The following is an 11,936-nucleotide window of genomic DNA, read 5'->3' as shown; positions in this document are numbered from 1 at the left end:
CTGGTGGAAACGTAAAATGGTGCAGCCACTGTGTAAAACAGTTTGATGGCTCTTCAAAAAGTTAAAACATAGAATTACCATATGACCCAGTAATTACACTCCAAGGTCTACACATAGAAGAATTGAAAACAGCTACTCAAACAAGTACGTATAAAACAGGTTTATAGCAGCACTATCCACAGTAGTCAAAGGTAAAAACAATCCAAATGTCTATCAACAAATGAATGAATAAACCAAATGTGGTATTTATATACAATGGAATATTATTCAGTCATAAAAAGGAATCCATTACTGGCATATTCTGCAACATGAAAGAACCTTTAAAACATTATGCTAAGTGAAAGAAGGGAGGCACAAAAGACAAATGTTGTCTAATTCCATTATGTGAAATATCCAGAATGAATAAATCCATGGAGACAGAACACAGACTGGTGGTTGCTAGGAGCTGGGGAAAGATGGCAATGGGAAGAAATTCTTTAATGGTTAGAGTTTTACTATGGAGTGACAGAAATGTTTTTAACTATGGAGAAGTAGAGGTTGTACAGCATTATGACTATAATTAATACCATTGAATCATTTACTTTAGGGATACCTGGGTGGCTCAGTGGTTGAGCGTTTACCTTTGGCCCAGGGCATGATCCTGGGGTCCAGGGATTGAGTCCCACATTGGGCTCCCTGCATGGAGCCTGCTTTTCCCTCTGCCTGTGTCTCTGCCTCTCACTCTTTGCGTCTCTCGTGAATAAATAAATAAAATCTTTGAAAAAAAAAAAGAATTGTTTATTTTACACTGCTTAATTTTATATTATGTGAATTTCACCTCAATAAACTATTTTTTAAAGATAGCACCTAAAATATAGTTTTCCTACAAATGTACTATTTCAAAAAAAACCCACTTTATTAAATACTTATTTGAATACAAAAATTAATTCCAAATTAAATAATTCCTTCTGGAGAAAGGCCCAGAAGAAGAATATAGAGCTGTTTATAGCTTATTGTTAACTTGCAAATGCTGCTGAATCCTTGCCATGCATTTTGCATAATGTAGTTCAGTCAAGTGTTGGGTAATGAGCAGTTCATTTGGAACCATTTTTCCAAAATAGAGGATGCTATTCGTGAAATGATTCTTAGAGTATTTATAGTTAAATGCCAATCTTTGTTTTCTAGTTTATGGGAAGGCTCCTTTTGAAAAGCCCTAATTTGTGACTTGAGTAACTAAAGGAGCCCTGGGATGCTTCTCATTGATAAATGATCCTTTCCCCTCCTCAGATCTAATGTTTTTTAGGCCAATGTAATAGTTTGCTAGGGCTGCTAAAACAAAATACCACACGCTGGGTGGCTTAAACAATAGGAATTACTTTTCTCACAGTTCTGGAGGCTAGAAACCCAAGATCAAGGTGTTGGCTCATTTGATTTCTCCTCAGACCTCTCTCCTTGGCTTGCAGATGGTGTCTTCTCACTGTGTCCTCACATGGTCTTTTCTCCCTGTTCGTACACATCCCTGCTGTGTCTCTGTGTCCGAATTTCCCCTTCTTATAAGGACACCAATCACATTGGATTAGGGACCAACCTCACAGCCTCATTTTAATTTATTTACCTCTTTAAAAGCCCTATCTCCAAATATAGTCACATTCTGAAGTACTGGGGGTTAGGGCTTCAACATATGAATTTAAGGGGAACACAGTTCAGCCCATAACAGGCCATATTTAAATTAACCCAACAAATTACAATTGTTTCAAATGATAGTGCCATATAAGAGTAGATTCAATCTCATCACCACTGGCAAAGACAGGCAGTTTCATGATGGTTTTCTCATTTTTCTTCTGTAGTCAAGAGAAAAAAATTATTCTCAGTAGCATAAAAATGTCTTTGCTCTCCAAGGATCTAACTTTTTTCCTTTTCCTAAGGCAAGGAGTAATTATCAATGAAGGAAGCATAACCAAGTTCTCAATAATTGTAATACCCTAAGTTTTTGGTGCTTTAATATTCCCATTGGGAAATACATGACTATTCTGAGCCTTACTCCCACTTGTAAAATAGGAATGAAGCCTGTCTTTCCAATATAATTAGATGGTATTGAATAGACAAAGAAATATTTAACAACAGTTGTTTTAACCTTTAAAATGCGACATTAATGCAAAGTGAAACTATTAATAATGCCACTCAGGGCAACAAATGGAGAATGAAGAAATTCGTGACAAAACTTCTCAATTTTTATGCAGCCTTTACTTTTTTTTGGCCAAGATTTATTTCAAGAATTATTGAATGAGCTTAGAAGGAGTAGTGAAATGTATGTATATGCCATTAAGCAAGCTGCTCTTTCCATTAACTAAGAAAAGAATCCGAAGGTGGGGATTTAGGAAGGAAAGAAACTTAGCCAGATTCTAATTTCGTCTCCCTTCTATGTATACTTTTATTTTTCAACATAAATTTGTTTGAACTCAATCAGCACTCTTTTGTGAAGGAAGTGTATGAAATAAAAGGGGTTTGAGAACTAGCCAGTGTCTATGGCAACACAACATTCTAAGGAATGGCAGTGCACATCAATCTTTCCTATCTGATAGCAGAAGAGAAGAGCTAGATGTATGTCTGGGGAAAGGTGGCAATCAGCTTCAATTTGTCTTGTGTAAATAAGGATTCTATTTCTTTCAATGGAAGTTCAAAGCTTTTCATTTTTATCTTTCCTGTCGACATAAATGCTCACCAAGGAAGCATCAGACTTAGAGAAGATTCTCACAATTAGTAATTGCTTTATCTTTTTTATCTCTTCTTAGTTACATGTTGTGAATACCGTAGGAAGGCTGAGTTGTTAACACTAATTATTTCAATCCTGATTTGTTATTCAGCTTTGCAAATGTCAGTCCCCATATGTTTCTGTTTCTACACCTAACTTTAAAAGTTATAGATAAGATAAAGATACATATATCAAAATTTCCAGTTAATAAATAATTCCAAACTTATTCCAAACTCTCCAAAAATAAAAGAGAATGAAGATGTATACTCAGGTTATTTAAAAACTTAATATAACCTGATATCAAAACAAAAACAAGGAATATTCAGGGGGAAAAAAAAGGTCTGGGCCAACTATATTAACTTATACACCAAAACAAGAATTCTGAACAAAATATTAGTAAATTATATATTATTATCATGACCAAGTTTGATTTATCCAAGAAATGTAAGGTTGGTCTAACACTAGAATAATTTGCTAGTGTACTAAATACCATTTAGAGGTTAAAAGAAAAAAAGTCAAGAACTTGGTAGGTTCAGAAAAAATGTTTGATAAAATTTAAGACATACTTTCTGAATAAAAGTGAGCTTTTTTAACCTATAAAAGGATAACAACAAAATGTCAATAACAAATGTCCTTCATAATGGCAAGATCTTGATCATTTTTTTTAAAGATTTTATTTATTCATGAGAGACACAGAGAAAGAAAGAGAGAGAGAGGCAGAGACACAGGCAGAGGGAGAAGCAGGCTCCCATGCAGGGAGCTCCACGCGGGACTGGAACCCAAGTCTCCAGGATCAGGCCCTGAGCCATCCCGGCTGCCCAATCTTGATCATTCTTATTTAAAGCAGAATAAAACAGATCTATCCTCTATCATCACTTCTATTTAGCAGTAAACCGGAGATCCTAACCAGATGAGATGAAAAAGGTATTGAGATTAGATAGCAAAAGAACCAAATTGTGTTTATTTGAAAATGATATAATTGTTTACATAGAAAAGCCAAAAGAATCTATAAATTACTGAAATTCATAAAGTTATGAAGTGCAACTTATAATAAACAGATGAGTAATAAACTTCAATATTGTTTTTAAAAGAACACTATTTGCAGACACAAAAACAACTATAAAGATGCCATTTGCAAAGTCAAAAACTGTGAGATGCTCTTAAATTAATCAAGCCAGTATATTTAAGACTTCTATAAAGAATATTGTAAAAATTTTTGAAAGAAATTTAAAAGTAACTCAGATGAAGAGATGTGCCCTATTCCCAGATGGAAAACCTCTATATCATAAAGATTTCTAATTTCCTAAACTGGCCTATAAATTCAGTGCAATTCCTACCAAGAAACCTGACAAGCTAATATTAAAATATATGGAAGGGAGTGAATATATATACATATGGGAGAGAAAAGACCTCCCAAAATGAAAAGCAAAGTGGAAAGACTTGCCATACTGGAAATCAAGATTTTATTTTAGAGCTTTAGTAGTTACAACAATAAAATATTAGGAAGCCAATATACTGATGGGGGAAAGAAAAAAACAAATAGGCTGAACACACATATGGAGCGTTAATATATGAGAGAAGTGGCATTGTTAGAGCAGTGGAGGAAGGATCTCAAACCCATCCCACAAACAAAAAAATCAATTAAAGACTTTAATGAGAATGAGGGATTAAAGACTGTAATGTGAGAAACACAATTTTAGGGCAAGGAGAGATGAAGAGGTAGAATACAGAGGATTTTAAAAGCAGTAAAATTACTCTGTATGTTATAACGATGGTTGTCATTATACATTCATCTGAACTCACAGAATGTAAACACCAACAGGGAACTCTAACGTAAACTATGGACTTTGGGTGATTATAACATGTTAGTGTAGCTTCTTTCATTATAACAAATGTACTATTCTGATGGGGGATAGTGACAGTGGAGGAGGCTATGTATATGTGAAGAAAAGGTGCATGTAGGAAGTCTCTTTACCTTCCTCTCAATTTTGCTGTAAATCTAAAATTACTCTTAAAAAAAGAGAAATTGTTTTTATTTATTTATTTTTGGATAGGCTTCATGCCCAACCTGGAGCCCAATGAAGGGCTCAAACTCATGACCTTGAGATCAAGACCTGAGCTGAGGTGAAGAGTCAGACACTTAACAGACTGAGCCACCTAGGCAACTCCCAAAAACTGTCTTTAAATTAAACACACACACACACACACACAAAAACAAATTAATTAATAAACTAGTTAATTGAAAACACACACACACACACAATATGGGAACTTTCTGGGATAGGGCAAATTTTCTTAATTAAGAGACATTATAAGCAAATAATAAAGGAATATATTCATATATTTTACTGCATTAAGATTAAGAATTTCTGTTAAAAAATACATCATAAAGAAAGTGAAAAGATAGTTCACAAACTGATAGATAGTTCATGTGCAGAAATATGCAATCCATGTAAGCAACAAAGGATTAGTATTCAGAATATATGTAAGAATATGTGAATGAGGAAAAGATAACCCAATATAAGAAGGAAAATACAGAATCTAATATAGAAGGGAGTAAAATATAGCAATGTCCACAATAATCAAATTATAGAAAGAGATCCTATGTCCATTGACAGATTAATGGATAAAGAAGATGTGGCATATATATATGGATTAATGGATAAAGAAGATGTGGCATATATATATTAATATATATATACATGGCACACACACACACACATATATATATATAATGGAATATTACTCAGCCAACAAAAAGAATGAAATCTTGTCATTTGCAATAATGTGGATGGAACCACATTATTATGCCTAGTGAAATAAGTTAGTCAGAGACAGACAAATATCATATGATTTCACTTATATAGAGAATTTAAGAAACAAAACAGATGAACATAGAGGAAGGGAAGGAAGAATAAGATAAAAACAGAAAGGGTAAAAAAAAAAAAAAAAACAGAAAGGATGGCAAACCATAAGAGACTCTTAACTACAGGAAACAAACTGAGGGTTGCTGGTATACTAGGGGTTAGGACTTCAACATACAAATTTTGGGGGAACAGAATTCAGCCCACAACAAATATCTACATATAAGTGAAGCTACAGTGAAAAACAAAAAGTAAAATAGATAATTAAAATAAAAAAACAGTGGGTCTTTTTGTGGCTAGGAGAGGGATGAGCCCAGGAAGCAGCACACCAGAGACTCCAGTGGTCTTTGTGAAGCTCTGCTTCTTGTGTGAATATCTTGATGTTCACTTAATGTATCTATTACACATGTCCCTTTGTGTGCTTGAAATTTTCATAAAATCAACTTCTCCTAAAAAAAGAAAAATAGAACATAACTATGTCAGGACGGTTTGGTTGCATGTAACACAATTCCAACCAAATTAGCTCAAGTGCAAGGGAAATTATTGGCTTAATATCTAAGAAAAGAAGTCAAGTTTGCTTACACAGGGATAGATCCTAGGGCTTGATTGTTTCCATCCGTTTCCTCACTTGCTTGTTCTCTCTTGTCACGCCCGCTTCCTTCCGCCCATAGGAAGAAAAGCCCAAGAAGTTCCTTTGGGTTTAAGCACAAAATGTGCTCTCTTCCCTTGAATATTCTTCATTGTCAAATTATCATTCCTTTACAATTAGGATGGATTTAAAATATAATAATAAGTTAGTGTCCTAGATAAATGTCTATGCTTCGTCAATGCTTTTTAATCTGTAAGCAGAGAACATTTGGAGTTCAAGATATGGTTTTCCTATTTCCATAGTTAATTCCTTTCAGATAATATTCATGAGAGACACAGAGAGAGAGAGAGAGAGAGGCAGAGACACAGGCAGAGGGAGAAGCAGGTCCCATTCAGGGAGCCTGATGTGGAACTCGATCCCGGGACTCCAGGATCACGCCCCGGGCAGGATCCAAACCGCTGAGCCACCCAGGGATCCCCTAAAATACTTATTCTTGAATCAGCAAGCCAATCGGTCCCAAAAAGCCAGTCTCAGAAATAAAAGGCATTAAATTCTTACACTCAGAAAAGAAAAATTTATCAAGAAAAGAGAAATAAGGACATTTTATATGATAAAATGAAACTACTTTTGTTTGTTGTTGCAATAACATTAAACCCAAATAGACTAAGAGAGATAACCTCAGGGCTTTACTACATTCTAAGCTGATGTTATTTGTACCTCTAAGAAAGGACAGTAAATAAGGTGACAGTTATGGAGGGCTATTATTGAGAATGGAAATGTTATTTAAGAAGTTGTGAATAAAGCATCAGGATGGGTAGAATTGGATTATATTACTCTCCTTTTCAATTCGTAGATGTAGTAGTATTTTGCACACTGGTACAAGGAAAGAAATATTAAAAAGTAACTACAATATATTCAGCATTTATATATTGTATGTACAAAAGATTCTGTTTATTGAGCATCTACTATGTGCCATGAACTACATGTTGAACCACATCTTTTAAAGATTTTACTTATTTATTTATTTATTTGAGAGAGAGCACAAACAGAGGGAGCAGCAGAGGGAGTGGGAGAAGCAGACTCCCAGATGGGAGCCCAACTTGGAGCTCGATCCCAGGACCTCAGGATCATGACCTGAGCCCAAGGCAGACACTTAATTGACTGAGTCACCCAAGAGCTTCCATGTTGAACCACATTATTTGCAATTTCTCCCACATTTTTCTCTGGCTCAATTGAATTTAATCAGGTCAAAAGCTTCTCTATAGAGGGACGCCTGGGTGGCTCAGCGGTTAAGCTTCTGCTTTCAGCTAGGGGCGTGATCTTGGAGTTTCCAGATCGAGTCCCACATCGGGACTCCCTGCAGGGAGCCTGCTTCTCCCTCTGTGTATATCTCTGCCTCTCTCTCTGTGTGTCTCTCATGAATGAATAAATAAAATCTTTAAAATAAAAAAAAAAAAGCTTCTCTATAGAGACAAGAAATAGATCAGTGGTTGCCTGGGGTGGAGGAGGGAGTGTGGATTGAATGTCATTTGTTTGTAAAATTGGATTTTTGAGATTGATTGGCTTACCTAATCAACGACAAACATTAACATATAATTATAGTTGAACCTTGAACAACACAGAACTGTGAACTGCATGAGTCCACTTATTATGTGGATTTTTTTTGATAAATATAGTTTAGTACTGCAAGTGTATTTTCTCTTCCTTATAATTTTCTTAATAACATTTTCTTTTCTCTAACTTACTTTATTGTAAGAATATAGTATATAATACACATAATATACAAAATATGTGTTAATCAACTGTTTATGTTATCTGTAAGGCTTCCAGTCAAAAGTAGGCTATTAGTAGTTAAGTTTAGGGGGGTCAAAATTCATATGTGAATTTTCAGCTCCACGGACGGTCAGTGCCCCTAATCCCTGTGTTGTTCAATGGTCAACTGTACTGTCTCTTTCAGTTACAGTCTTTTCAAAAGATATGCATATGAATCTTGGTGGGAGCTTTTGGAGTGATGGTAGTGCTCTAAAACTAGATGGTGAAAAAAAAAAAAAAATAAAACTAGATGGTGGTGATGAAACCTCAAAAGGTTTTTTTCCCCAAATGCTATTAATTTAAAAATAAGGCCCAATGTGATATTAAAACTTTGTACTAATAGTAAAAACACTTAAGTGTATCAACTATTATGTGAAATAAGTATTTGTGTCACCAGCTAGACTCCCAAGACCTGGCCTTTACCACTTACCTATTTGTGCTCACTAACCTTTGTCTTACACATTTCCTTAAATTCTTTTCTTTGGCTTATGTCTAGACTCTAGCCAATGAAACCCCAAAGTACTCCCCAGGTGATGGCAACAGTCCTGACAAGATTCCAGCAGGCCCAGACCACCGACACATATTGAACTAAACCCAAATTGCACCTGCGTAGATGGACCATGGTGTGGCCTTTACCTCATTATAATACTAAAATCTCCCAGGGAGGAGCCTTTGCCTCATTCACATAGCATACAATGTATGGATAGGAATATTTCCTTAAGGCACATCTGTGACCTTATACTTATCTCTACAAAGGATCACTAGGTATCCCTATCTAAATACTCATCCTAACCCTAAACAAAAGGAAACCATTCACCCTCTCTCAGGGAGTCAAAGCTTTGGAAGCTATTCCCCATGATTTCCTGATTAGCTGCAAATAAAAGTTTTCTCTGTGGGACAACTCAACCTGATGCAATTTCTGACTCACCAAGGAGCAAACTCATTTTGGTTGGGCTACATTTGTGCATGAGAAAGTCTTCTAAAGAACAATTACAAAATTTGATCTGGGTTTTCATGACTATTTTATCTTACAGTTAATAATGCATTGCTAGAATTTTTAAAGCTCAAGCAATAATTATGTCTATGATCAACATTTAATTCTATTTAGTAGACAAGTTTTAAGGTGTCATATTTAATTAATGATTACACACACAGCTATGAAAACACCTATCTTGGCTCTTGCCATTTATGCAAATTTTATGTAATTATTCTCCACAGAGAATAGTCCACTTAAAGTAAAATTCTTAAGCTTGATTTGTTTTTTTCTTTGTTAGTTATATAACACGATCCTTATTATCAATATTACAGAAAGCTACAGCTTGATGAAATTTGAATTAATTTTTACTGCAAAATTTATGTTCAACCTCTAGATATGCATCAGCTAATATACACACAAAAATGCAAACATTTGTGTCCTCAAAAAAGTGATCTCATTAAACCCACATTTAAAATTTTCTTTTATTAATTGAAGTATACTAATATCACAAATAGGAATGGTGGAGTCACCTATAAACCTGCACTTGGGTCAAACTTGTCAGATGCTAAAAGCAAAGAAGTCCCGTTTTCCAGTTGTGCTGCCATTAGGGTGTATCATAGGTTCCCTTTGCACTTACTGCTTGCATGTTTGCCAGGCTCTTCATTCATCCCTCATATCTCAGTTCTGGCATCTCTTCCTGTAGGAAGTCTATCCTCAGCCCCCAAGTCAGATCAGACTCTTGTTAAATGCTCTCTGCTCTCTAAGAGGCAGTCATTTCTTTCAGAGCATTTCTTTGGTTTGCCATTGCATAATCATTAAGTTAAACATTAAATTCATGCTGATCTCCCACAGTTCAACCCACCAGGGGAGCAGAGTCCTTGTCACATTTTGCTCTGTATTGACTGTATCTCTTTATATTAACAAGCCCCTGGCACAGAGCAAACACATAAAGTATCCCTTGAAAGAGGAAAGAAAGAAAAGAAAAACAGCACACTAGATTATTTTCCTGGAGCCATCCTTCTTGAGGTCCAGCCAACCTCCTGGAGGAGAGAATGAGGGTGATTGAAGTCACACATTAAGAAAGCAATATGGAGTGAATGGGTGACGGGCACTGGGTGTTATTCTGTATGTTAGTAAATTGAACACCAATAAAAAATAAATTAAAAAAAAAAAAGAATAAAGAAAGCAATATAATTGTTACCAAGTGCCCTGAGGCAAGCGAATCAGACCTGTTCTCTCCCAGGAATTTAAATCTTGAGGGAATCATACAGGACAAATGCTTAGAGGTGAAGCCTCATCTGAAGGGCCTGAGGTCCCAAAAAGACAAGCTGTCAGCTTTTGTTCCATTGGACCCTCGAGCAGCCTTTGGGCCTTTGCTCTCTGAGACATGGTTCTTCAACTTTCATTTAAATCCTGTGAGCTACTCCAGACTTTTTTATTTTTGCTGAAATTTACCAGAGTTCCTTTCTTTTGCTCACAGCCAAAGAGCTCCAACTGTTACATTTTCCTACCTCCTTTATCCTAGTCTGATATAGACTTCTATATTGCAGTACTTCTCAAGGCTAGGGACTGATGCTTTTAAGTTTCAAAATTATAGGGATGCTTGGGAGGCTCAGTGGTTGAGCATATGCTTTTAGCTCAGGTCATGATCCCAGGTCTGGAGATCGAGTCCCGCGTCGGGCTCCCTGCATGGAGCCTGCTTCTCCCTCTGCCTGTGTCTCTGCCTCTCTCTCTGGGTCTCTCATGAATAAATAAATAAAATCTTTTTTTAAAAAGTTTCAAAATTATAGCTAAAGGAATATGTTTCATTTAATCTATACAAATGCTCAAACACAATGATTGCTTGGACCTGTTGTTGTTGTTTAAAGATTTTATTCATTTATTCATGAGAGACCCAGAAAGGCAGGGACACAGGCAGAGAGAGAAGCAGGCTCCATGCAGGGAGCCCGACGTGGGACTTGATCCAGAGTCTCCAGGATCAGGCCCTGGGCTGAAGGCTAAACCGCTGAGCCGCTGAGGCACCCGGGCTGTCCCGGTTTTTCTCTTTTTAACATCTAAATAACCTTTCTCAAAATTCAAACAGCTTTTTAAGTTCCACATACCTAAACATAAAACTGTAGCTCCATGAATTCCCTCATTTCTCTGGAGCTTACCTACCTCCACCCCATCCTTCTTCCTTCCTGTCTCAGAACAAGAGACTCCTTCCTCATCAAGGCAATTTGCCACCTGTGCCCACCTGTCTGTCTCTTATGGTGCCATCCTCTTGGCAGCCACAGCTAGCATTCACTGAGCTAGGGACAGTTCCAAACACTTTGCCTGCATTACCTCATTAAATCCTGACAACAGCCTTATGAGGTAGGGAGTACTATTGCAGATCCAGGAAATAAGGCTCAGAGAAGTTAACTCTAGATGAGTTCATTATACAACGTTTGGCCCATACAATTCAACACCTGAACATGTATGTGCTCTGAAATACTGTTTTCCTATCTCAGTATTTTTCAGATTTCTTGATATTGTGCAAATCCATGGCCCCTCCCAAAATAAGTTTTACTGGATCCTGCCTTTTCCTATCGCCTTCTTCCTTTCGCCTTCCAGTCACTAAACCACTATAGTCTAGTAGAAGACCTTTAAAAATACATATATTTATGGGCGGGAGGTGGGGGTGACTGGGTGATGGGCACTGAGGGGGGCACTTGATAGGATGAGCACTGGGTGTTATGCTATATGTTGGCAAATTGAACTCCAATAAAAAATATATATATATATATTTTATTTATTTTATAGGGAGAGTGAGCGAGCATCCTTGCGTGAGCACACACACAGGTATGAGGGGGGAGGAGAAAGGAGAGCAGAGGGAGAGGATCTCAAGCAGACTCCTCATTGGGCATGGAGCTCTACGTGGGACTCATTTCCACAACCCGGAGATCTTGACCTGAGCCAGTATCAAGAGTCAGATCCTAACCA

At 36.6% G+C, this 11,936-nt stretch overlaps 1 long non-coding RNA gene across 1 annotated transcript; it reads right to left on the bottom strand.

Annotated features, from left to right (window-relative positions):
- Positions 1-3,792: 3,792 nt before the first annotated feature.
- On the bottom strand, positions 3,793-9,760 carry LOC112666096 (uncharacterized). The gene is made up of 3 exons (XR_003140732.3): positions 9,610-9,760; positions 6,178-6,352; positions 3,793-6,044 (listed from the first exon to the last, which is right to left on the bottom strand). It is a non-coding gene; the product is annotated as an uncharacterized LOC112666096 (long non-coding RNA).
- Positions 9,761-11,936: the final 2,176 nt, after the last annotated feature.

The sequence above is a fragment of the Canis lupus genome, chromosome 20, assembly GCF_003254725.2.
Source record: "Canis lupus dingo isolate Sandy chromosome 20, ASM325472v2, whole genome shotgun sequence".
In the NCBI taxonomy this organism is placed as follows: domain Eukaryota; kingdom Metazoa; phylum Chordata; class Mammalia; order Carnivora; family Canidae; genus Canis; species Canis lupus.
This window is presented reverse-complemented; position numbering and strand designations above follow the sequence as displayed.